The sequence below is a fragment of the Bos grunniens genome, chromosome 21 (genome assembly GCF_055505025.1).
Source record: "Bos grunniens cultivar Pamir isolate PY7600 chromosome 21, Bosgru_T2T1.0, whole genome shotgun sequence".
Lineage (NCBI taxonomy): Eukaryota > Metazoa > Chordata > Mammalia > Artiodactyla > Bovidae > Bos > Bos grunniens.
Window position 1 is genome coordinate 47,028,361 of NC_141185.1, and position 24,825 is coordinate 47,053,185.

General features: G+C 41.3%; 2 long non-coding RNA genes across 3 annotated transcripts in view; one reads left to right on the top strand and one right to left on the bottom strand.

The window, feature by feature from the left end:
- The window catches only part of LOC147349584 (uncharacterized), a 33,275-nt gene extending 20,199 nt beyond the window's left edge, over positions 1-13,076 (top strand). The window contains exons 3-4 of one of the 2 annotated variants that reach the window (XR_015150004.1): positions 10,597-10,673; positions 12,767-13,076. This is a non-coding gene — a long non-coding RNA (uncharacterized LOC147349584). Of the gene's footprint in view, positions 1-1,903; positions 2,014-10,596; positions 10,674-12,766 lie in introns of those variants that run through there. The other variant, XR_015150006.1, reaches the window with a different exon arrangement.
- The window catches only part of LOC147349585 (uncharacterized), a 38,933-nt gene that overhangs the window by 2,737 nt on the left and 11,371 nt on the right, over positions 1-24,825 (bottom strand). The window contains exon 2 of the long non-coding RNA XR_015150007.1: positions 20,180-20,329. This is a non-coding gene — a long non-coding RNA (uncharacterized LOC147349585). The remainder of the gene's footprint in view (positions 1-20,179; positions 20,330-24,825) is intronic.

The following is a 24,825-nucleotide window of genomic DNA, read 5'->3' on the forward strand; positions in this document are numbered from 1 at the left end:
CCACGCTCCAATTAAATGTCCTGAAGGAAGATCAGAAGAGAAAAGGAGGAAAAAGAAACAAAAAAGAACGACGGGGAGACCAAGCTTTGAGCAAGGCCCATAGCTTTATTTTCAAAGGGAGCTTATATGCCTTAAGTTGTGCATAGAGGATAATAGGGGGTGTGAAATCATGCAAAGTCAGCAGTCTTTGACCAGGCTTTCTTTTCTGCAACCTTATCGTATACAAATGGTTTAGGTGATTTACATCATCTTCTGGCCAGAAGGCCTGTTAACATTTTATGACTCTGATAAATGTTTGTCAACCATAAGACTTATTTTCTCTAAGAGTAATTATTTTAAAGTTTGGCGCCATCCTCCGAAGGTGTTAGATAAAGTTGCATTCCTATAGGGCAAAGGTGCAGTGGGTTTACAACAAAGGAAAGAATTTATTACCTTAAGGGTCTAAAGTTGTTAACACTAAGACCACTACTTAGTTTTTCTACAACAATACAGGGGATGTGCAAACTTGGCAGCAAGCATTGGCTCAACAATGAAATCTTCTACTAGTTCTATTCTGACAATTTCTAACTCCCCGAGAGGCTCTATACTATTTAATATCTTAAGCTTCGCGTGCCTCTCATGGTTGGGAGACTGTAAACAATCGTATGTGTAGCTGTAGGAGTCCGGGTAAACCTGTCAGGCAAGTTAGAGAGCCGTCTGAGGGGTTTGGATTTAAACACTCCTATTATGCCCAAGAGGCTAATTAGTTAGAGCTCTAAGTTGATTTCCTTCAGAGAAAAGGTGGTCGTGGATAGCCCCCAGTTAATGTCAGAGGAGTTGGTGAAAGTCATGAAGCAGTAAAACAGACAGACTCTGGTTTTGGGGTAGACTCTCAGGCAGGCCCAGAGGGGCACCCTCAAGTCCTGACTCGCCTTTGCATATCAGGCCTCTCCGCATGACCTTTGTCATGGGTGGGAACTCGCGTGCTGGCTCCCGGCAAGGGAGATGTTTTTCTGGAACTCTTTTTTTCCACGATCCAGCAGATGTTGGCAATTTGATCTCTGGTTCCTCTGCCTTTTCTAAAACGAGCTTGAACATCTGGAAGTTCACGGTTCATGTATTGCCGAAGCCTGGCTTGGAGAATAGAGGCTGCTAATGACAGCTGCCCTCAGAAAGGTCCTGGGTGGGTATTGCAGAAATAAATTCCAAACACAACCGACTCAAGAAGTCAAGTGTGACAGTTAACTTTCCTCAAATCCTTTAAAGAAAAAATGGCCACAGGACAAGCCGTTCAGCATCTAATTACTACAGGAGGAATGACAATACTAGGTTTAGCTTGTCCGAAAGGTTTTTTTTCCTTTGGCATGTGAAGACTGTCTTTTCTAAGGGCTGCTGGCAGTGTCCATTCTCACCAACCGTGTAGTGGGGTTCAACCATCTCCTGGCTCTCTGCTGCATTTACTGTCTGTAGACATGTGACAGTGTCCTGACTGATGGGATTTGATTTCTTGCTGTTTTGTCATTCCCCTCACTGATCATCATGTCCTGCAGTGGTTTGGGTTTTTTTTTTCCGTAAAGAATCTAGGATCTTTATCTGTCATAGTGGCTATTTGAATGTCGATTCTGTTTGGAATATATTTCTGCAACACCTGCCCAAGATCTTTACTGAGGGCAATAGTCATTAACAGCCCCCCAAGAATCGTGAATTGGAGGTGCAAGTGCACACTGCTGGTCAAGTTGTAATTACAGGAAATGTCCACAAGGCAATAGCAATTCTGCCTGCCCAACTCTTATTCCCCTTGCAAGGAGGTCCTTACGGAAAATCAGCTTCCTGGTTTGTGAATTATAGTGGAAAGTGCCTGAGGAAGCACTCAAGGGCGTGGTCTCAGTACTTCTTCCCCCTAAATCTTCACCCTCCCCTCTAGACTCCTCCCAACCTGAGCCACAGCACCATGCCGAGGGGCCGAGGAGGTGCCACTGTCAGGAAGGCAGCTTGAATTGGGCACCAGAGCACCAGGAGACCTAGAGTCTAGGTAATTTTCCAAGGTCCTGGAGGTCAGAGGGTTGGGCCACCATCCTTTAGGTGCCCTGGGACTGTTCCCAGGCAAGCAAACCAGACAGCACAGGTTTGGTGGGGGGCGGCTCTATTACCAGCACCCTGCCTGCTGTCTGTACCCCATCCAGTCCAGCATGGGCACCCATGTCTGCTCAGGGGCCAGGGATGGGATACAGCCAAAGTCAGGGAGGTTGGAGGGAACAAATGGGCATTCCTTTTCCTTCTTTCAGTTCAGTTACTCAGTCATGTCCAGCTCTTTGCCACCCCAGGGACTGCAGCACCCCAGGCTTCCCTGTCCTTCACCAACTCCTGGAGTTCACTCAAACTCACATCTGTTGAGTCGGTGATGCCATCCAACCACCTCATCCTCTGTCATCCCCTTCTCCTCCCACCTTCAATCTTTCCTAATATCGGGGTCTTTTCAAATGAGTCAGTTCTTCACATCAGGTGGCCAAAGTATTGGAGTTTCAGCTTTAGCATCAGTCCTTCCAATGAATATTCAGGACTGATTTCCTTTAAGATGGACTGGTTGGATCTCCTTGCAGTCCAAGGGACTCTCAAGAGTCTTCTCCAACACCACAGTTCAAAAGCATCAATTCTTCAGCACTCAGCTTTCTTCACAGTCCAACTCTCACATCCATACATGACTACTGGAAAAACCATAGTTTTGACTAGACAGAACTTTGTTGGCAAAGTAATGTCTCTGCTTTTTAATATGCTCTCTAGGTTGGTCATAACTTTTCTTCCAAGGAGGAAGCATCTTTTAATTTCATGGCTGCAGTCACCATCTGCAGTCATTTTGGAGCCCAGAAAAATAAAATCAGCCACTGTTTCCACCATTTCCCCATCCATTTGCCATGAAGTAATGGGACCAGATGCCATGATCTTAGTTTTATGAATGTTGAGTTTTAAGCTAACTTTTTTACTCTCCTCTTTCACTTTCATCAAGAGGCTCTTTAGTTCTTCTTTGCTTTCTGCCATAAGGGTGGTGTCATCTGCATATCTGAGGTTATTGATATTTCTCCCAGCAATCTTGATCCCAGCTTATGCTTCTTCCAGCCCAGTGTTTCTCATGATGTACTCTGCATACAAGTTAAATAAGCAGGGTGACAATATACAGCCTTGATGTACCCCTTTTCCTATTTGGAATCAGTCTGTTGTTCCATGTCCAGTTCTATCTGTTGCTTCCTCACCTGCATATGGGTTTCTCAAGAGGCATGTCAGGTGGTCTGGTATTCCCATCTCTTTCAGAATTGTCCACAGTTTATTGTGATCCACACAGTCAAAGGCTTTGGCATAGTCAATAAAGCAGAAATAGATGTTTTTCTGGAACTCTCTGGCTTTTTCCATGATCCAACGGCAATTTGATCTCTGGTTCCTCTACTTTTTTAAAAACCATCTTGAACATCTGGAAGTTCACAGTTCATGTATTGCTGAAGCTTGGCTTGGAGAATTTTGAGCATTACTTTACTAGCATGTGAGATGAGTGCAATTCTGCGGTAGTTTGAGCATTCTTTGGCATTGCCCTTCTTTGGGATTGGAATGAAAACTGACCTTTTGCAGTCCTGTGGCCACTGCTGAGTTTTCCAAATTTGCTGGCATATTGAGTGCAGCACTTTCACAGCATCATCTTTCAGGATTTGCAATAGCTCAACTGGAATTCCATCACCTCCACTAGCTTTGTTCATAGTGATGCTTCCTAAGGCCCACTTGACTTCACATTCCAGGATGTCTGGCTCTAGGTGAGTGATCACACCATTTGATTATCTGGGTCGTGAAGATCTTTTTTGTACAGTTCTTATGTGTGTTCTTGCCACCTCTTAATATCTTCTGCTTCTGTTAGGTCCCTACCATTTCTGTCCTTTATTGAGCCCATCTTTGCATGAAATGTTCCCTTGGTATCTCTAATTTTCTTGAAGAGATCTCTAGTCTTTCCTATTCTGTTGTTTTCCTCTATTTCTTTGCACTGATCGCTGAGGAAGGCTTTCTTCTCTCTCCTTGCTATTCTTTGGAACTCTGCATTCAAATAGGAATATCTTTGCTTTTTGCTTCTCTTCTTTTCACAGCTACTTGTAAGACCTCCCCAGACAGCCATTTTGCTTTTTTGCATTTCTTTTTCTTGGGGATGATCTTGATCCCTGTCTCCTGTACATTGTCACAAACCTCCGTCCATAGTTCATCAGGCACTCTGTCTATCAAATCTAGTCCCTTAAATCTATTTCTCACTTCCACTGTATAGTCATAAGGGATTTGATTTAGGTCTTACCTGAATGGTCTAGTGGTTTTCCCCACTTTCTTCAATTTAAGCCTGAATTTGGCAATAAGGTGGCTTGTCTTTTAGCCACCACCATTTTGGACTCCTGTTTCCTATTCTAACTACCTAACATTTCCATGTGCACACCAGAACAACTTGTCCTCCAAAATCTAACCAATCAGCTCTTAACACAAAAGGACACAAAAAACATCATACTGGCTGAACTGCTATCAAATTGCGTATACTTACCCTACAATGAAATGGAGTCCCTCTACTCTAGAAGTTTGTCGGTTCCTTGGCTCAACTGCCAAATGCTGGGGGTAGCCGGTGCCACTTCAGGGAATCTTGAAGGAAAGAACTTCAGGACAACAAAGGGTCCCAGCAGCTGCTAGGGTCTTGTCCCAATATTTCTTGATCAGGGCCGGCTAGCCACGAGCAGCAAGGGTCCTGGCTGGCCAAGCCAAATTGTTCCCGAGTCCAAGCTCACTCTGCTCACCACACAATAGGCCAATGAATCCAAGAGATGAGGTGTTGAAGCAAGGAAAGGACTTTAATCGGGGAGCCAGCACACTGAGAAGATGGCAGGTTAGCGCCTCAAATTAACCATTTTATTGGGGTCTGGATGCCAGGTTGTTTTATAGACCAGAGAGAAAGAAACAATGAGGAACTAAAATCAAAAGGCAGAAGGAGAGGGAGATGCAGTGGGGAAATACATTGAGAGGGTCTTCGGTCTTGCGAAACATTTCCAAGGGAATGAAAAGCATTCTGAAAGGGTGTGTTAATCTCTTGTATTTACAGGTGGGCAGGGACAAATTATCTCTCCCTGAGCGGAACAAAGGCACTTTAGTTTACAGTCAAGCAGGGGGATAGGGACCTCCAGGCAAGCCATTGAGTGCAATTGTAATAATTAAAGCAATGAAAAGCAAGTCAAAAAAAAAAAACAGTCTTCAACATAGAGTCAGAATCGGTTTTCTCCATGCAACAAGATGGTGACTGCAGCCATGAAATTAAAAGACACTTACTCCTTGGAAGAAAAGTAATGACCAACCTGGACAGCATATTAAAAAGTAGAGATATTACTTTGCCAACAAAGGTCTGTCTAGTCAAGGCTATGATTTTTCCAGTAGTCACGTATGGATGTGAGAGTTGGACTATAAAGAAAACTGAGTGCCGAAGAGTTGTAGCTTTTGAACTGTGGTGTTGGAGAAGACTCTTGAGAGTCCCTTGGACTGCAAGGAGATCCAACCAATCCATCCTAAAGGAAATCAATCCTGAATATTCACTGGAAGGACTGATTCTGAAGCTGAAACTCCAATACTCTGGCCACCTGATGCGAAGAACTGACTCATTTGAAAAGACCCTGATGCTGGGAAAGATTGAAGGTGGGAGGAGAAGGGAACAACAGAGGATGTGATGGTTGGATGGCATCACCAACTCGATGGACATGAGTTTGAGTAAACTCTGGGAGTTGGTGATGGACAGGGAGGTCTGGCGTGCTGCAGTCCATGGGGTCACAAAGAGTCGGACACGACTGAGCAACTGAACTGATGCACCACGATGAAGGAACCCTCTTCATGTTCCCTAGGAACAGACATGGGAAACAACCCCTTGAAGGGACAGCCTCCACAGGCCAGAAGAAAAAATTTCAAGACAGATAAACCTAGGATTCTAATACTCACATCTGGGCCTATAGCACAAAAAAAAAAAACGTCATTCAAAAGGAAAAATGTACCCCAATGTTCACTGCAGTGGTACCTCCAGTTGCCAAGACACAGACCCAAGACAAGGTCTAATGACAGATGAAATCTTAAACAAATGTGGTACAAATATAAAATGGGCTATTCACTCAGACTTGAAAAATCTACCTTGAAAAATCTTGAAATTATGAAATTAGGTCAATGGTCCCCACAATGATGGACCTTGGAGGAAAATATGCTAAGAGAAATCAGCAACAGAGGAAAAAAATAGCAGATGTCCTGGAGGGCGAGACTGAAAAACAGAGAAAGTCATTTTCAACAGAGAGACTCTGAGATGAGAACACAAACCCAGAATTCCAAAGGGGGCAGGGGGGAGGGAAAGAGCCAGGGATGAATTAGGAGGTCAGTACTAATGTATCCATGGAAATCTATGTCTGAAATAGATAATCCACAATGATTATCTCCTCCTCCCTTCCTTCCCTCTGTCCTTCCTTCCTTTCACATAGGCACTGAAATCTGTATATCCAACATATATCCAGAAATCTCTATCTGTATGAGCTAATCCACAAGGCTTGTCTCCATCCTTCCTTCCTTCCATTCACATAGACACAGAAGTATTTATCTCTAACATATACATAAAAGTCTGTCGCTGGAACAGATAATCTACAAGGATTATTTCCTTTCTTGGTTTCTTGCACATGTATAAAAAAACTTACCTCTAATAAACAGTCCACAGGGACCTGATGATCAGAATAGGGAACTTTACTGGACCTTGTTCAATAAACTCCATGAAAAAAAAATCAAAACAACTACACATATACTGAATGTATCTGTCATAACCAAATCATTTTGTTGTACACTGAGGACAAGCACAAAACTTCAGATCTACTAGACTTCAACAGAGCATAGCGATGAGACTAGGAAAAGGAAAGAGAAGTAGTGCCTACTTTATTCCCTCCGACCTCCAAGACTTGAGATCTTATCCCATCCCTGAACCATGAGGAAACTTGAGACCCAGGGCTGGCCTGTGGTGGGGCCAAGAAGGCCCCGGAGGGTGCCCTTCATAGAATTGCCTCTTAAACCTGTCAGATCAGATCAGATCAGTCTCTCAGTCATGTCTGACTCTTTGCGACCCCATGAATCGCAGCACGCCGGGCCTCCCTGTCCATCACCAACACCCAGAGTTCACTCAGACTCACGTCCATTGAGTCAGTGATGCCATCCAGCCATCTCATCCTCTGTCGTCCCCTTCTCCTCCTGCCCCCAATCCCTCCCAGCATCAGTCTTTTCCAATGAGTCAACTCTTCACATGAGGTGGCCAAAGTACTGGAGTTTCAGCTTTAGCATCAGTCCTTCCAAAGAAATCCCAGGGCTGATCTCCTTCAGAATGGACTGGTTAGATCTCCTTGCAGTCCAAGGGACTCTCAAGAGTCTTCTCCAACACCACAGTTCAAAAGCATCAATTCTTCGGCGCTCAGCCTTCTTCACAGTCCAACTCTCACATCCATACATGACCACAGGAAAAACCATAGCCTTGACTAGATGGACCTTTGTTGGCAAAGTAATGTCTCGGCTTTTCAATATGCTATCTAGGTTGGTCATAACTTTCCTTCCAAGGAGTAAGCGTCTTTTAATTTCATGGCTACAGTCACCCTCTGCAGTGCTAGATCATAGTGTAACTCTATTTTTAGTTTTTCTGAGGAACTGCCATACTCTTCTCCACAGTGGCTGCACCAATTTACAGTCCAACCAACAGTGTAGGAGGATTCCCTTTTCTTCACACCTTCAACACACAACCACAACACTTGTTATTTGAAGAGTTTTAAATGGTGGCCATTCTGACCAGTTTGAGGTGGTACCTCATTGAAATTTTGATTTGCATTTCTTAAATAATTAACAATGAGGAGCATTCAGGATGAATTTTTAATTTTCAGATGTATAAAATAAATTAGATTTGACATCTCAACTTGACAATTTTTTCACAGATAAGGATTTATTACTTTCTTCTTAGTCTAACTATAGACACATGCATTATCATGTTACTCAAGGTGATGAGCTCGGTTATTCATCTTTAAGCAGTTATAAAGACATGCATTTTGTGTAATGGTGTTTTAAATTGACTTAAACTTCAAATATTTGTATCAATGATACGTGGACTCTTTTTTTCCTATCAAAAACCGGGTGCATTTTAATCGAAGAATAGTTACTTCATGTTGTGTTAGTTCCAGGTGCATACCCAAGGGATTCAGTTAGATATATGTATATTGTATATAATAAACATTATCTTTATTATATATAAACATACATAATACATATATATAAAACACACCTATATACATGCTCTCAGATTATTAGGCTATTACAAATATTGAATATAGCTCCCTCTGCTATACAGGAGGGCCTTGTTTATTTTATATATAGAAGTGTGTACCTGTTAATACCAAATTCCTAATTAATCCCCCATCCCTTTCCCCTTTGGTTACCTTATGTTTGTTTTCTCTGAGACTGTTTCTGTTTTGTCAAGAAGTTCATGTGCATCACAGTTTAGAGTCCACTCATAAGTGATATCATACGATATTTGTCTCTCTGTGTTGTATCTTCACTTAATGTGCTAATCTCTACATCTATCCACGTTGCTGAAATGGCATTATTTCATTTTTTATGACTGAGTAATATTCCATTATATATTCTATGATATGTGGACTCTTGATTTAGGCCTTACAGATGTTACAGACAGACCTGTTACCATGAACATACTCTCATGGTGAGGGCTAAACCATGATTCCCCAGAAGAAACTTAACTGATGGTCTGGGTGTCCTGGAAGAATTCATCTGACATGGAGCTCTCCCTGATCACCTTAACAGAACACCACACTGCCCCTTCCACCTGCCCAGACGGACTGCTCCAAATGAGCCACTTTCCAGCTCCTTCAACACAGCAATCTCTTCTCTTTGCAGTTCCCAAATTCTTAATAATGCAAGACAGGCGTACTTTAAGGAGAGAATAGAAGGCTTTGGGGCTAATAGCTTCACAAGTAACTTCTTCTCCATGAGAATTTAACATTGACAAGATGAAGTACAGCACAACTCTTTTTTAAGTTGCTCATTCAAAAAGAAAACCCTTGTTTTAAAAAGGCAGAGGGAGATTTTTGATAAAGCTTTTAATGAAAACTAAAGAAAAAAAAAAAAAAGAAAACCTTTGGTAATGTGGTCTTAGGACCTGTTGGACCACATGATATTGCTACCAGAACAATGTTGTTCCTGAAATAGCTACAATTAATGACAAGAAAGGTTAAAGTTAAAGAAACTTTGCCAACCAGAGTCATCTTGAAAAAACTTGGTGACAAAATGTGGTTAGTGCCCTTAGCTTGGTAAGGTTTAGTGTTAGGTACATTAATTGGCTTGTCTTAACTAATAAGTTCTTGGAAAGCAAAAATTACAAGAGTTAAGCTACTTCATGTGATTCTTAAAATTCTCGTCTAAATCCATTATTTGACAGAATTTTCTATTTTTTAAAATTTCCCATCTTTATTTCACTTATTTTTTATTCCTTATTGTTCAGAGGTTAAAGCGTCTGCCTGGAATGTGGGAGACCCAGGTTCGATCCCTGGGTTGGGAAGATCCCCTGGAGGAGGAAATGGCACCCCACTCCAGTACTCTTGCCTGGAGAATCCCATGGAGGGAGGAGCCTGGTAGGCTACAGTCCATGGGATCGGAAAGAGTCAGACATGACTGAGTGACTTCACTTTCACTTTCATCAACAATTTTTAAGTTGAAGTTCAGTTTATCTATAATACTATATTAGTTTTGGATATACAAAATAGTGATTCAATATCTTTATACTCCATTTAAAAGTATTACAAATAAAGGCTATATTTTTGTGTGCTGTATAATATATCCTTATGGCTTATTGATTTTATACATAGTAGTCTCTATCTCTTAATCCCCCCTACACCTATCTTGCCCCTCCTATGTCCCTATCCCCACTGGTAAACACTAGTTCTCTATATCTGTGAGTCTGTTTCCATTTCATAGATAAGTTCATTGGTGGCATACTTTAATTTCACATATAAGTGATATTATATGGTATTGCTGTTTGTCTTTCTTACATCACTTACTATGATAATCTCTAGGATTATATTGCTGAAAATGCCATTATGTTAATTGCCTTTATAGCTGAGTAGTATTCAGTATATATTTCATATATGAAAACCTAGGTATATATTTCATATATGAAAATATATATATATTTTCTGCACTTATTTGCAACTGTTCTATAACCAAAAGAATTAAAATTTTACTATAACTCATGATATGAACATTTAACTATAACTCATAATTTGTACAACCTGGGCTTGGTAAAATATGAGCTCTGCCAGGACTTCCAGGGCAATAGTTCTCAAACTTCAGTTGGCTTCAGTGCCTCAGATTCACCTGGAGGGCTTATTAACTAAAATTGTCAGATGGCAGTTCCAGAACTTCTGATTTAGAAGATTTGCAAATACCAGTCCAGGGACCATAATGAAAATCACTGTTGTGCCTTTTGAGTAACGTTTTTAGAGACTTAAGATAACCCTTCTAACTCAAGTACACTGTCTTACATCTTAATAGGTTCAGAAGACTTAATTTGAAGCTAGAAGATTGCTAATGACTTCTGTTTATAGAGCACTGTGAACTGAGATCACTAGGTATGCATCAAAACTAATGAAAATAAAATGTTTTGTCACAGAACATTGACAGAAGCATCTTAAATAAAAAAATATTATCCTGTATTTAGATTAATTGCCTTAACTTCACTGTTAAGTTCTTTGTAAAGCATAACTTAAGAGTAAAACTACTAAATGTGATTTTTAAAAATCTCATCAAAATCAGTATCTTGATGGAATCTATTTTTAAAAATTTCCCATTTTAATTTTGCTATTTTGCTGAATAGTATTCAATATATATTTTATATATGAAGATAGATGTATATATTTCATATATGGCAATATAGGTATATATGTATTATGTGAAAATATCAGTATATATCCCTATATGACAATATAGGTATATATCTCAAATAAAAATAGAGGTATATATATGTCATATATAAAATAAGGTATATATTTTTACATCATCAAATTTAAAACTTTCATAAAATTAAAAACTTTCAAAGAATTAAAGCCTTTAATTGTGTGGATCACAACAAACTGGAAAATTCTTAGAGATGGGAATACCAGACCACCTTACCTGCCTCCAGAGAAACTTGTATGTAAGTCAAGAAACAAGCAGTGCTGGGAAAACTGGTCAACCACTTATAAAAGAATGAAACTAGAACACTTTCTAACACCATACACAAAAATAAACTCAAAATGGATTAAAGATCTAAATGTAAATCTAAACTATAAAACTCCTAGAGGAAAACATAGGCAAAACACCCTCTGATGTAAATCATAGCAGGATCCTCTATGATCCACCTCCCAGAGTAATGGAAATAAAAGCAAAAATAAACAAATGAGACCTAATTAAACTTAAAAGCTTTTGCAAAAAGAAGGAAACTATAAACAAGGGGAAAGACAGCCTTCAGAATGGGAGAAAATAATAGCAAATGAAGCAACTTACAAAGAATTAATCTCAAAAATATACAAGCAACTTCTGCAACTCAATTCCGGAAAAATAAGCGACCCAATCAAAATATGGGCCAAAGAATTAAACAGACATTTCTCCAAAGAAGACATACAGATGACTAACAAACCCATGAAAAGATGCTCAACATCACTCATTATCAGAGAAATGCAAATCAAAACCACAATGAGGTACCATCTCACACCAGTCAGAATGGCTGCTATCCAAAAGTCTATAAGCAATAAATGCTGGAGAGGGTGTGGAGAAAAGGGAACCCTCTTACACTGTTGGTGGGAATGCAAACTAGTACAGCCACTATGGAGAACAGTGTGGAGAGTCCTTAAAAAACTGGAAATAGAACTGCCATCCAACCCAGCAATCCCACTGCTGGGCATACACACCAAGGAAACCAGAATTGAAAAAGACACATGTACCCCAATGTCCATCACAGCACTGTTTACAATAGCCAGGACATGGAAGCAACCTAGATGTCCATCAGCAGATGAATGGATAAGAAAGCTGTGGTACATATACACGATGGAATATTACTCAGCTATTAAAAAGAATGCATTTGGGTCAGTTCTAATGAGGTGGATGAAACTGAAGCCTATTAATACAGAGCGAAGTCAGAAAGGAAAACACCAATACAGTATATTAATGCATATATATGGAATTTAGAAAGATGGTAATGATGATGCTTTATGTGAGACAGCAAAAGAGACACAGATGTAAAGAACAGACTTTTGGACTCTGTGGGAGACAGCGAGGTTGGGATGATTTGAGAGAATAGCACTGAAACATGTATATTATCATATGTGAAATAGATCACCAGTCCAGGTTCGATGTATGAGACAGTGCGCTCAGGGCTGGTGTACTGGGACAACCCTGAGGGATGGGATTGGAGGGAGGTGGGAGGGAGGTTCAGGATGGGGAAAACATGTACACTCATGGCTGATTCATGTGAATGTATGGCAAAAACCACCACAATATTGTAAAGTAATTAGCCTCCCATTAAAATAAATTTTAAAAATTTTAATAAAAAAATTAAAAACAATAACAACAACAACAAAAAGAAACAGCAGTTAGAACTGGACAGGCACAATGGACTAGTTCAAAATTGGGAAAGGAGTATGTAAAAACTATATACTGTGATCCTGTTTATTTAATTTACATGCAGAGTACATCAAGTGAAATGCCAGGTGGATGAAATACAAGCTGGAATCAAGATGCTGGAAGAAATATCTACAACCTCAGATATGCAGATGACACCATCCTAATGGCAGAAAGCAAATAGCCTATGCTGCAAGGTAGTATTGGCAAAATGTTAAAGAAAAGAGAAGGAAAGCATTGCCTACTGTATTATGTGCAACCTCCCTGACGTGGGATGCTATCCCATCCCTGGAGGCTGGGCAGGCTTGGGTCCCACTGCTGAACTTAGGTGGGGTCAACACAGCCTGGCAGGGTACCCTTCATTGAACACTTTTGAAAGGTCTACTGTGTGCTCTGTCTGGCTAGGACAAGAGTCCCACCTGGCATCAGGCCCCAAGGAATTTCAAGGCAAAATTCAGCCTCAACCTCCCCTGGTGCAGGGGATCCGAGTCCAGGCCTCCTTCCTGAGTGCAGCCTCCTAGTACCTTAAGCACCCTCAGCAGTGTACTGTGGATCCTGAAGGGGTTAGTTTGGACGTGGTGTTTGTGTGAGGCTTTAGGGGGAAAAAGTAGTGAGACTCAAGCCCTTTCCTGTTTGCTCAGGCACATTCCACTCCATCTCACAGCCCAGGAAGCAAACTAGCACTAAGACTCTGGTTGCCAAGCGGGGCCTGAAAAGTGCTTTTGCCTTGTGGACATTTCCTGGAACCACAATTTGATCACCCTAGCTCACAGGCACCTCAATTCACAAGGCCTGGGGTTCTGTGAATGACAGCCCAATGTCCTGTGGCCAGCACCAGAGAAATAAATTCCAAACACAGCCAGAATCTTTCAGGAATACCCAAAGGTAATTGTCCTCACACCTTTAAGGAAAAAAAACACAAACCTCCTCCACCAAATAAGATGCTCAGCATTCCTAATTGCTGCAGAAATGCTAATTGAAAGACATGGGAAATCAAATCCCACCACTCACAATGGTCAGTGTCACAAATCTGCAACAATAAATATGGGAGGGAGTCTGGGGGAGGAAGAATCGCCCTAAGCTCTCAGTGGGAATATATATCGGCAGCAGCCAGTATCATGGCCAGTCTCCGAATGCCTGAAAAAAACCAATCAAGTCCTGCTAAGCTGAGGATCCAACATTCCCCGACTTTGGCCTGTATCCTGAGAAAGCCATCGATCAAAAGGCACAAGCACCCCAACAAACCTCCAGCACGACTTCCAGTAGCCGAGATGCACAACCACAAAATCTCTAACCAGAAGTTAAAGCTTAAACAAGAAGCATACATGTATACAGTAGATTATTTCTCACTCATTACAAATCACCACTGAAATTAGGGAATTAGGACACTGGGAGCCACAGGGACGGACCCTGAAGGATCATACACTAAGGGGAGTCAGTCAGGCAGAGGAAGACCATGGTATATGAGGTACGTTCCAGGCAAAATAAAAATAGGCACACAAGTCAACAAGTTTTCAACCCAAAGAGAGACTCTGAGGATTCAAAGTCAAACATTTAGGGTTCCATAAATAAATAAATAAATAACTGAAGGGTCGTGAATGAAATAGGAGGTTTGTACCTACACAGACAAGAAAGGTATATCTGCAGTAGATAATCCACAAAGATGATCCTCTTCCTTCTTCCTTCCTTCTACATATACATGGAAATATGCATCTCGAACCTATACACAAAATCTCTTTCTCAAAGAGATACACCACAAAAATTAACTATCTTCCTTCCTTGTATCCACAAAAAAGTGTATCTGAGATAATTTCAAAGGCCCCTATGCTCAGCACTCTGCTCACCATACTATGGCAAAAATCCAAACAACCATAGAGATACCCCACAGATACGTGATACCTGAATCCCGTGATGTACACTGACAATGGTCACAACACGGCAAATCAACAGTGCTGTGCTGTAGCATTGACAAGATGTTAAAGAAAGGTAAGTAAATCAGTGCCTTTTCTATGATCTCCAACCTCCCTGACACGGGATGCTATCCCATCCCTGGAGGCTGAGCAGGCTTGGGTCCCACTTCGGGACTAGGGGTGGTTGACACAGCCTGGCCCCGTGCCCTTTGTTGAATTCCTATTGAAATGTCTACCATCTCTTACATTCTGGCTGGGGTCAGGGTTGCGTGTGGGATCAAGGTCTCAAGTAATTGCAGGCAAGGCTCAGCAAGCCTAGTCTTCTCATGATGGTGGAGTTCCCAGCTCAAGGCTCATTCCTGACAGTGCAGCCTCCTAGCACCTGAGCACCCTCAGCAGTGTGCTGTGGACCCTGAAGGGATAAGCCTGGACTGGTGTTTGTGTGGTGCTTTAGAGGAAAAAAAGCTGACATTCAAGGTCTTTCGTGTTTGCTCAGGCACATTCCACTCTATTTCACTGCCCAGGAAACCAACTTTCCCTAAGGCTCTGGTCACCCCAGGAACCAAAGGGAGGCCTGAACAGTGCTGTCTTCTTGTAGACGATTTCAGTAACTACTATTTTATCTCCAGAGTTCACTGGCACCTCAGTTCATAAGGACTGAGCTTGTATAATGACAGATGCCCTGAGAAAATGTCCTGGGGCAGTATTGGAAAAATAATTTCCAAACACACCCAACTTTCAGGAACCCAGCTGTCAGAGGCAAATTGTCCTGACACCTGTTAAGAAAAAAAAAAAAAAAAAAACCTCCACAACAGGACAAGGTGCTAAGCATCCCTAATTGCTGAAGGAATGTCAGTCAAAACGAAAATGGTAAATCAAATGCCGACTGCCACAATCACGATCATCACCAATCTACAAGCATTAAATTCGGGAGACAGCCTGGAGGAAAAGGAAGACCCTAAGGTGTCGGTGGATAAATACTGTGGCAACAGCCTGTAAAATGGACAGTCTCGAACACCTGGGAAGAACTCTCCAAAGAGGTTAAGCATAGGATCTGACATTCCCACACCTGGGCCTGTATCCCGAGAAAACAACTGATCATAAGGCACATCCGCCCCAAGGAACACGGCAGAACTACTTCCAGTAGCCAAGACACACAACCATCAAAATCTCCAACGAGAGGTTAAAGCTTAAACATGATGCGGTACATACATCCGGTAGACTATTTCACACTCATTAAAAACGGACACTGAAATTAGGGAATTAGGACACTGGGAGCCACAGGGATGGACCTTGAAGGACCATACACAAAGGGAAGCCAGGTGGCAGAGGAAGACCGTGGTATATGAGGCAAGTTCCAAGCAAAACGAATACAAACGTACAAGGCAACATATTTACAATCCAAAAAGGGACTCTGAGAATCCAAAGTCAAACAAAGTGTTCAGGAAAAAAAACAATAAGTGAAGGGCCTTGAATGAATTGAGTTCCATACCTACATAAACAAGAAATGTGTGTCTGTAATAGATAATCCGTGAGGATTATCCTCTTCCTTTCTTCATTCTACATGTACACAGAAATCTTTATCTCTAATCTATACACAGAAATCTCTATAAGAGATATATCCCCAAAATTAACTACTTTCCTTCTTTGTATACACAAAAAAGTGTATCTGGGATACAAAATCCATGAGGCCTGATGCTCAGCACTCTGCTTGACATTCTACAGCAAAAATAAAAAAAGAATAGAGATACCACATGATTATTAAATACCTGATCAGGGAGCTATATACTGACAAAAATCACAATACTGCAAATCAACTATACTGCAAAGTAATGTCTGGAAAATGTTAAAGAAAGGAAAGAATAGCAGTTCCTGCTCTATGATCCCCAACCTCCCTGACTTGAGATGCTATCCCATCCCTGGAAGCTGAGCAGGCTTCGGTCTGACTGCTGGACTGGTGTGTGGCAGAGCCTGACACAGTGCCATTTTTCAAACCATTTTTAAAAGTCTACTGTCCTCTACATTCTGGCTGGGACCAGAGTCTCACGTGGCATTAAGGCCTCAGGGAATTTGAAGGCAAGAATCAGCGAGCATCCACTTCTCCTGATGTGCGTGTTCCCAATTCAGAGTTCATTCCTGAGAGTGTAGCCTCCTAGGCCCATATGCAACCTCAGCAGTGTACTGTGAAACTGAAAAGGACGTCAGGACAGGGTGTTTGTGTGACGCTTAAGGGGCAAAAGTAGTGAGACTCAAGCCCTCTCCTGTTTGCTCAGGCACATTCCACTCTATTTCACAGCCCAAGTAGCCAGCTTGCCCTAAGTCTCTGGTTACCCCCAGGAACCAAAGGTGGGCTTAAAAAGGTGCTGCCACCTTGTGGATATTTTCTGTAAATAAAATTTGATCACAGGTTCTAAAGGAACCTCAATTTACTGGGCCTGGGATTCTGTTGGTGACAACTGCCCTGAGGATCAGGGACGAATAGTGGAAAAAATTTGAAACACAGCCAACTTTCAGGAAATCAAATGCCAAAGGTAAATTGTGATTACACCCTTTAAGGAAAAAAAAAGACAAAACAAACCCAAATCTCCACCACAGGACACGATGCTACGATTCCCTAAATGTGGGAGAAATGTCAATCAAAATGACAATGGAAAATCAAATTTTACCGCTCACAATGGCTATCATCACAAGTCTACAAAAAATAAATGTAGGCGAGAGCCTGGAGGAAAAACAAATGCCCTAAGCTGTTGGTGGGAATATACAACAGCATCAGCCAGTATAATGCAGTCTTCGAATGACTGAAAAAAAACTATCAAGAGGGACTAAGCCTAGGATTTGACATTACAACACCTGGGCCTATATCCTGAGGAAACCATGTAGTTATGCCAAACAACTGTACTTCAATTTGAAAAAATATACTTGATGTACAGCTACAAACACAATAGAAAATTGAGAAGAAAAAACTAGCAAAATGAAATTGGGATATTTCTCACAATAGAAGATCCAACTGAGAAACTTCCTTTGCATGAGATTGTTTTAAAAAACAGAAACTAGATTTACCGCTTTAATCTATATTTCAAAAATAATTAGTTAAATGAGGCCAATTAACCTACCAACAAGATAAATATGGCCTAGAAAGCAGGTGAAGACACATTTTACCAGACACATTTTATCACATTGTGATAATTAGTACCATTAAAAAATACAGAAAAATTTTGCTGATTTTCTTTAAAGAATGAATCAAAAGGAGTTTACTCTGAAGATATATTTTCCATATCCTATATGTGCCAATATTTTCCTGCATGAAATATGGAAAATTTCATATTTAATACAGGAAAATCTACAGCCACATTTTCCTGTACAAAATTTGGAAAATATCATACTTCATGCAGGAAAATCTGTGTCTATAATTTCCTCCATGAAACATGGCAAATTTCATGTTCCATGCAGGAAAATCTGTGCCCATAACTTCCTGTATGAAACATGGAAACTTCTGATTGAAGTTACAAATATTTTCAGGAAAATGAATCTACGTTTTCTCATACTAAGGCAAGGTTGTCAGAAACACACAGAAAACGGCCATAAGAAATCACAGTTGTGTAGAATCTAAAATATGACACAGATGAACCTATGAAACAGAAGGAGACTCTCAAATCCAGAAAGTGATGGATGCCTGGGGCAATTTGGCTACTGAAGGCATTGCCACACTGGAGTGGAGGTTAAGAGATAAAGATCACTATATGTAATGTAACGCTTTACCATCTGAGCCATCAGGGAAGCCACATATGTAATGTAAGAAAAATAATAGGATATTGTATGCAGCAGAGAGCAATGTAGCCATGATTTTGTAATATCTCTAAATGGAGTATATTCCATTAAAATACTGAATCACTATGTTGTGTCCTGTACTTCAGAGGGAAAAGAAATAGTGGACTGATAACTACAAACACAAAAAATAATCAAGACTGAAGGTTAGCAAAATAAAAATGGGGAAATTTTAGGAATACAAATTCCCATCAAGAAATTAATTTGGATGAGATTACTAAAAATGTCCACTGGTTTATCCACTAAAAAGAACAATATGGAGGATCTTGAAATAATGAAACACAGCAGCGCCTTAGGAAACAGCAATCACATGGCTGGGCATACAGCCAGGGAGAAGCAACATTTTCAAAGACAGGGGTACCCATGCCATCCTTGCCGGACTGGTTTTCATAGCAAAGACACTGATGCGACCTAAGTGTTATTCACAGAAATGAATAAAGTATACGGGATATACACACACAATGCTATATTACTCAGCCATAAAGAGCAATGAAATAATGGCATCTTCAGGCACAGGGAAGAAGGTAGAGATTATCATAGTAACCGAAGACAGACAATGAGCAAAAAATATAATACGATATCACTTCTAGGTGGATCTAACAATGGATACATATGAGCTCCTTGAGCAAAGATACATAGTTCACACACTTAGAAAAAAGAACTTACTGTTAGCAGAAAAGAAATATATTGGGCCCATAGAAATCAGCTATTTGAAATAACATATGCACACTATTATTTAGAAAATAAATCACAAGGACCCACTGGGTAACAAAAGGAATGGTACTCCACTCTCTGTAATAACCTATACAGGAACAGAACCCAAAATACAACATATACACATCTACATATGAGTGAATCACTAACAGTCCCTGGTAGCTCAGTCAGTAAAGAATCTGCCTGCAATGCAGGAGACCAGGGTTTGGATCCCGGGTTGGGAAGGTCCTATGGAGAAGGAAATGGCAATCCACTCCAGTATTCTTGCCTGGGAAATCCCAAGGACAGAGGAGCCTGGTGGGATACAGCTGAGCTGTCTCAAATCCTAAAAGATGATGGTGTGAAAGTGCTGCACTCAATATGACAGCAAACTTGGAAAACTCAAATTTGGAAAACTCAGGCCATGGGACTGGAAAAGGTCAGTTATCATTCCAATCCCAAAGAAGGGCAATGCCAAAGAATGTTCAAACTACTGAACAATTGCCCTCATTTCATACACTAGCAAAAGTAAGTTCCCAAGACATGCTTCAACAGTACGTGAATGAAGAAATTCCAGACATTCAAGCGCTATTTAGAAAAGGCAGAGGAACCAGAGATCAAATTTAAACATCTGTTGGATCATAGGAAAAGCAAGAGAATTCCAGAGAAACATCTACTTCTGCTTCATAGACTACACTAAAGCCTTTGATTGTGTGGATCACAACAAAATGTGGAAAATTCCTAAAGAGATGGGAATACCACACCACATTACCTGCCTCCTGAGAAACCTGGATGGTCAGGAAGTACCAGTAGGAACCAGACATGAAACAACGGACTGGTTCAAAATTGGGAAAGGATTTCATCAAGGTTGTGTATTGTCACTCTGCGTATTTAACTTATATGCAACAAAGAGTGAATCAAGTTGCTATGAATTAAAAAAAAAAAAAACCCAATGCATTGTAATTCACCTATATACTCAAGTTCAACTAACTTTATCAACTCAAAAAATGTAGAAACATATGCTAACTTTATTCCCCTCATCCCTTGGTTACCTGGCTGGTATCACATCTCTGGAGACTAGGCAGGCTTGGGTCCCAAGGTTGGCTTGTGGTGGGGCTCAGGGACCTGGGAGGATGTGGCAGGCAGCACGCCCCCATGATGTTCCTGGAGTGCCTCTTGCCCTCTGCAGGAGCCCTCAATCTCTATATACAGGTGAAGTAAATTAAGAGATTTGAATTAACATAGACACACTTGTGTGGATCAAATAGATGGTTGAAAATGAGTTACTGAATAGCAGATGGAAGTTTACTGAACATGCTGTAATCACCTAGATGGGAACAAGAACTTGAAAGAAAATAGATAAACCACTATACATTAATGAATCAAGTACTTTACTAGCGTGTGAGATGAATGCAATTGAACAGTAGTTTGAGCATTCTTTGGCATTGATTTTCTTTGGGATTGGAATGAAAACGGACATTTTCCAGTCCTGTGGCCACTGCTGAGTTTTCCAAATTTGCTGGCATATTGAGTGCAGCACTTTCACAGCATCATCTTTAGGATTTGAAATAGCTCAACTGGAATTCCCTTATGATTATACGGTGGAAGTGAGAAATAGATTTAAGCGACTAGATCTGATAGACAGAGTGCCTGATGAACTGTGGATGGAGGTTCGTGACATTGTAGAGGAGACAGGGATCAAGACCATCCTCATGGAAAAGAAACGCAAAAAAGCAAAATGGCTGTCTGAGAAGGCCTTACAAATAGCTGGGAAAAGAAGAGAAGTGAAAAGCAAAGGAGAAAAGGAAAGATATAAGCATCTGAATGCAGAGTTCCAAAGAACAGCAAGGAGAGGTAAGAAAGCCTTCTTCAGTGATCAATGCAAAGAAATAGAGGAAAACAACAGAATGGGAAAGACTAGAGATCTCTTCAAGAAAATTAGAGCTACCAAGGGAACATTTCATGCAAAGATGGGCTCGATAAAGGACAGAAATGGTATGGACCTAACAGAAGCAGAAGATATTAAGAAGAGGTGGCCAGAATACACAGAAGAACTGTACAAAAAAGAGCTTCACGACCTAGATAATCATGATGGTGTGATCACTGACCTAGAGCCAGACATCCTGGAATGTGAAGTCAACTGGGCCTTAGAAAGCATCACTATGAACAAAGCTAGTGGAGGTGATGGAATTCCAGTTGAGCTATTTCAAATCCTGAAAGATGATGCCGTGAAAGTGTTGCACTCAATATACCAGCAAATTTGGAAAACTCAGCAGTGGCCACAGGACTGCAAAAGGTCAGTTTTCATTCCAATCCCAAAGAAACGCAATGCCAAAGAATGCTCAAACTACTGCACAATTGCACTCATCTCACATGCTAGTAAAGTAATGCTCAAAATTCTCCAAGCCAGGCTTCAGCAATCTGTGAACCGTAAACTTCCAGATGTTCAAGCTGGTTTTAGAAAAGGCAGAGGAACCAGAGATCAAATTGCCAACATCTGCTGGATCATGGAAAAAGCAAGAGAGTTCCAGAAAAAGATCTATTTCTGCTTTATTGACTATGCCAAAGCCTTTGACTATGTGGATCACAATAAACTGTGGAAAATTCTGAAAGAGATGGGAATACCAGACCATCTGATCTGCCTCTTGAGAAACCTGTATGCAGGTCAGGAAGTAGCAGTTAGAACTGGACATGGAACAACAGACTGGTTCCAAATAGGAAAAGGAGTACATGAAGGCTATATATTGTCACACTGCTTCTTTAAATTATATGCAGAGTACATCATGAGAAACGCTGGGCTGGAGGAAGCACAAGCTGGAATCAAGATTGCTGGGAGAAATATCAATAACCTCAGAAATGCAGATGACACCACCCTTATGGCAGAAAATGAAGAGGAGCTAAAGAGCCTCTTGATGAAAGTGAAAGAGGAGAGTGAAAAAGTTGGCTTAAAGCTCAACGTTCAGAAAACTAAGATCATGGCATCTGGTCCCATCAATTTATGGGAAGTAGATGGGGAAACAGTGGAAGCAGTGTCAGAGTTTATTTTGGGGGGCTCCAAAATCACTGCAGATGGTGACTGCAGACATGAAATTAAAAGACGCTTACTCCTTGGAAGGAAAGTTATGACCAACCTAGATAGCATATTCAAAAGCAGAGACATTACTTTACCAACAAAGGTCCATCTCGTCAAGGCTATGGTTTTTCCACTAGTCATATATGGATTCAAGAGTTGGACTGTGTAGAAGGCTGAGCGCCAAAGAATTGATGCTTTTGAACTGTGGTATTGGAGAAGACTCTTGAGAGTGCCTTGGACTGCAAGGAGATCCAACCAGTCCATTCTAAAGAAGATCAGTCCTGGGTGTTCTTCGGAAGGACTGATGCTAAAGCTGAAACTCCAATACTTTGGCTACCTTATGCGAAGAGTTGACTCATTGGAAAAGACCCTGATGCTGGGAGGGATTGGGGGCAGGAGGAGAAGGGGACGACCGAGGATGAGATGGCTGGATGGCATCACCTACTCGATGGACATGAGTTTGAGTAAATTCCAGGAGTTGGTGATGGACAGGGAGGCCTGGCGTGCTGTGATTCATGGGGTCACAAAGAGTCAGACATGACTGAGCAACTGAACTGACTGACTGAAGATAGAATCCACAAAAATTATCTCCTAACTTCCTTCTTTGTAAACAGGAAACCATATCTAAGATAGATAATTCACAAGGACCTGATGAGATAGATAATTCATAAGGACCTCTGCTTGACCTTCCATGGCAGAAAAGTCCCAAAAGACAAGAGAGATATCCCATAGATACATGATACCCAAATCCATCAGCTGTGCACTGACAGCAAACACAGCATTTGAACTGACTGTACTGCAATGTAGTATCAGCAAGATGGTAAAGAAAAGGAAAGAAAAGCAGTGACTACTCTATTATCTCTGACCTTCCTGACTTGGGATACTATCCCAACCCTGAAGGCCGAGCAGGCTTGGTTCCCTCTGCCGAACTGGGGTGGGGTTGACACAGCCCGGCACACTGCCATCCGTTGAACCCTTTTCAAAATTCTACTGTCTGCTGTGAGGACCAGAGTGCTGAGTGTGATCAAGGCCTCTCAGAGTTGGAGCAATAATCATGGAGCCTCCACTTCACCTGGCTTTGGGGGTCCCAGCTCAAGCCTCCTTCCTCAGAGTGCAGCCTCCTAGGCACATAGGCACCCTCAGCAGCGTGCTGTGGACCCAGAAGGGATTAGTCTGAATGGGGTGTTTGTGTGCTGCTTTAAGGGAGAAAGAAGTGAGACTCAAGCCCTTGGGTGTTTGCTCAGGCACATTCCACTCTAATTCAAAAGACAACTTTCCTTAAGGATCTAGTTGCCCCAGGAACCAAAGGTGGGCAAGAAAAAGTGCTGTCATCCTGTGGACATTTTCTGTAACTACAACTTGATCACAAGAGCACACAGGCACCTCAATTCACAAGGGCTGTGGTTCTGCTAATGACAGCTGCCCTCAGGAAATGCTCTGGGGCGGGTATGGGAGAAATATATTCCAAAACCAGCCAACTCCGGGAAGCCAACTTCCAAAGGTAAATTGTCCTCACATCCTTTAAAGAGAAAAAAACAAAAAATAAAACTAAATCAAACCTCCACCACAGGACAAGATGCTCAGCATCCCTAACGGCTGTAGGAATGCCAATCAAAACGACAACGGACACCAAATCTCACTCCTCACAATGGCCATCCTCAAAATCGACAACAAATACAGACAGCGTGGAAGAAAAAGAATACCCCTAAGCTGTAGGTGGTAATATACATTGGCTACGGCCAGTATATGGACAGACTCCGAATACAAAAAACAGCTATCAAGAAGGGCTAGGGTGAAGAGAGTGATGCTATCAAGAAGGGTGTGTGTGTGTGTGTGTGTGTGTGTGATGCTTTAAGAGGAAAAAGTAGTGAGACACAAGCCCTTGGGTTTTTGCTCAGGCACATTCTACTCTATTTCACAGCCGGGAAGCCGACTTTCCCGAAACCTCTGCTTGCCCCAAGAACCAGAGGTGGGCATCAAAAAGTGCTGCCGCCTTGTGGACACTTCCTGTAACTACATCTGACCGCTAGTACTTGTTGGCACCTCTAATTCACAAGGGCTGGGCGGCTGCTGATGATAGCTGCCCTCAGGAAATGTTCTGTGGCGGGTATTGCAAGATAAATTCCAAACACAAACGACCCCAACTGCCACAGGTCTATTTTCCTCACGCCCTTAAAGGGAAAAAACCCCAACAAACCCTATACCTCCGCCACAGGACAAGATGCTCAGCAGCCCTAATCATTATAGAAGGAAACCCAATCAAAATGACAATGAGAAATCAAATCCCAACTGTCAGAATGGCCATACTCAAGTCTACAATAAATGCAGGAGTGAGTTTGGAGTAAGGGGAAACCTCCTACACTGTCGATGGGAACGTAATTGGCCACAACCACAATAAAGGACAATGTCTGCATGCCCGAATAAAAGCTATCAAGACACTAAGCCTAGGATCTGACATTACCACAACTGGGCCTATGTTATTCTATATGAAATACAGAAAATTCTATTTTCATATATGAAATATTCAACATTTTCAACTATTATATATAGAAAATTCTATTTCATATATGAAATTTTCACCTGTCTTTTCATTTATGAAATATAGAAAACTGTCACATGTGAAAT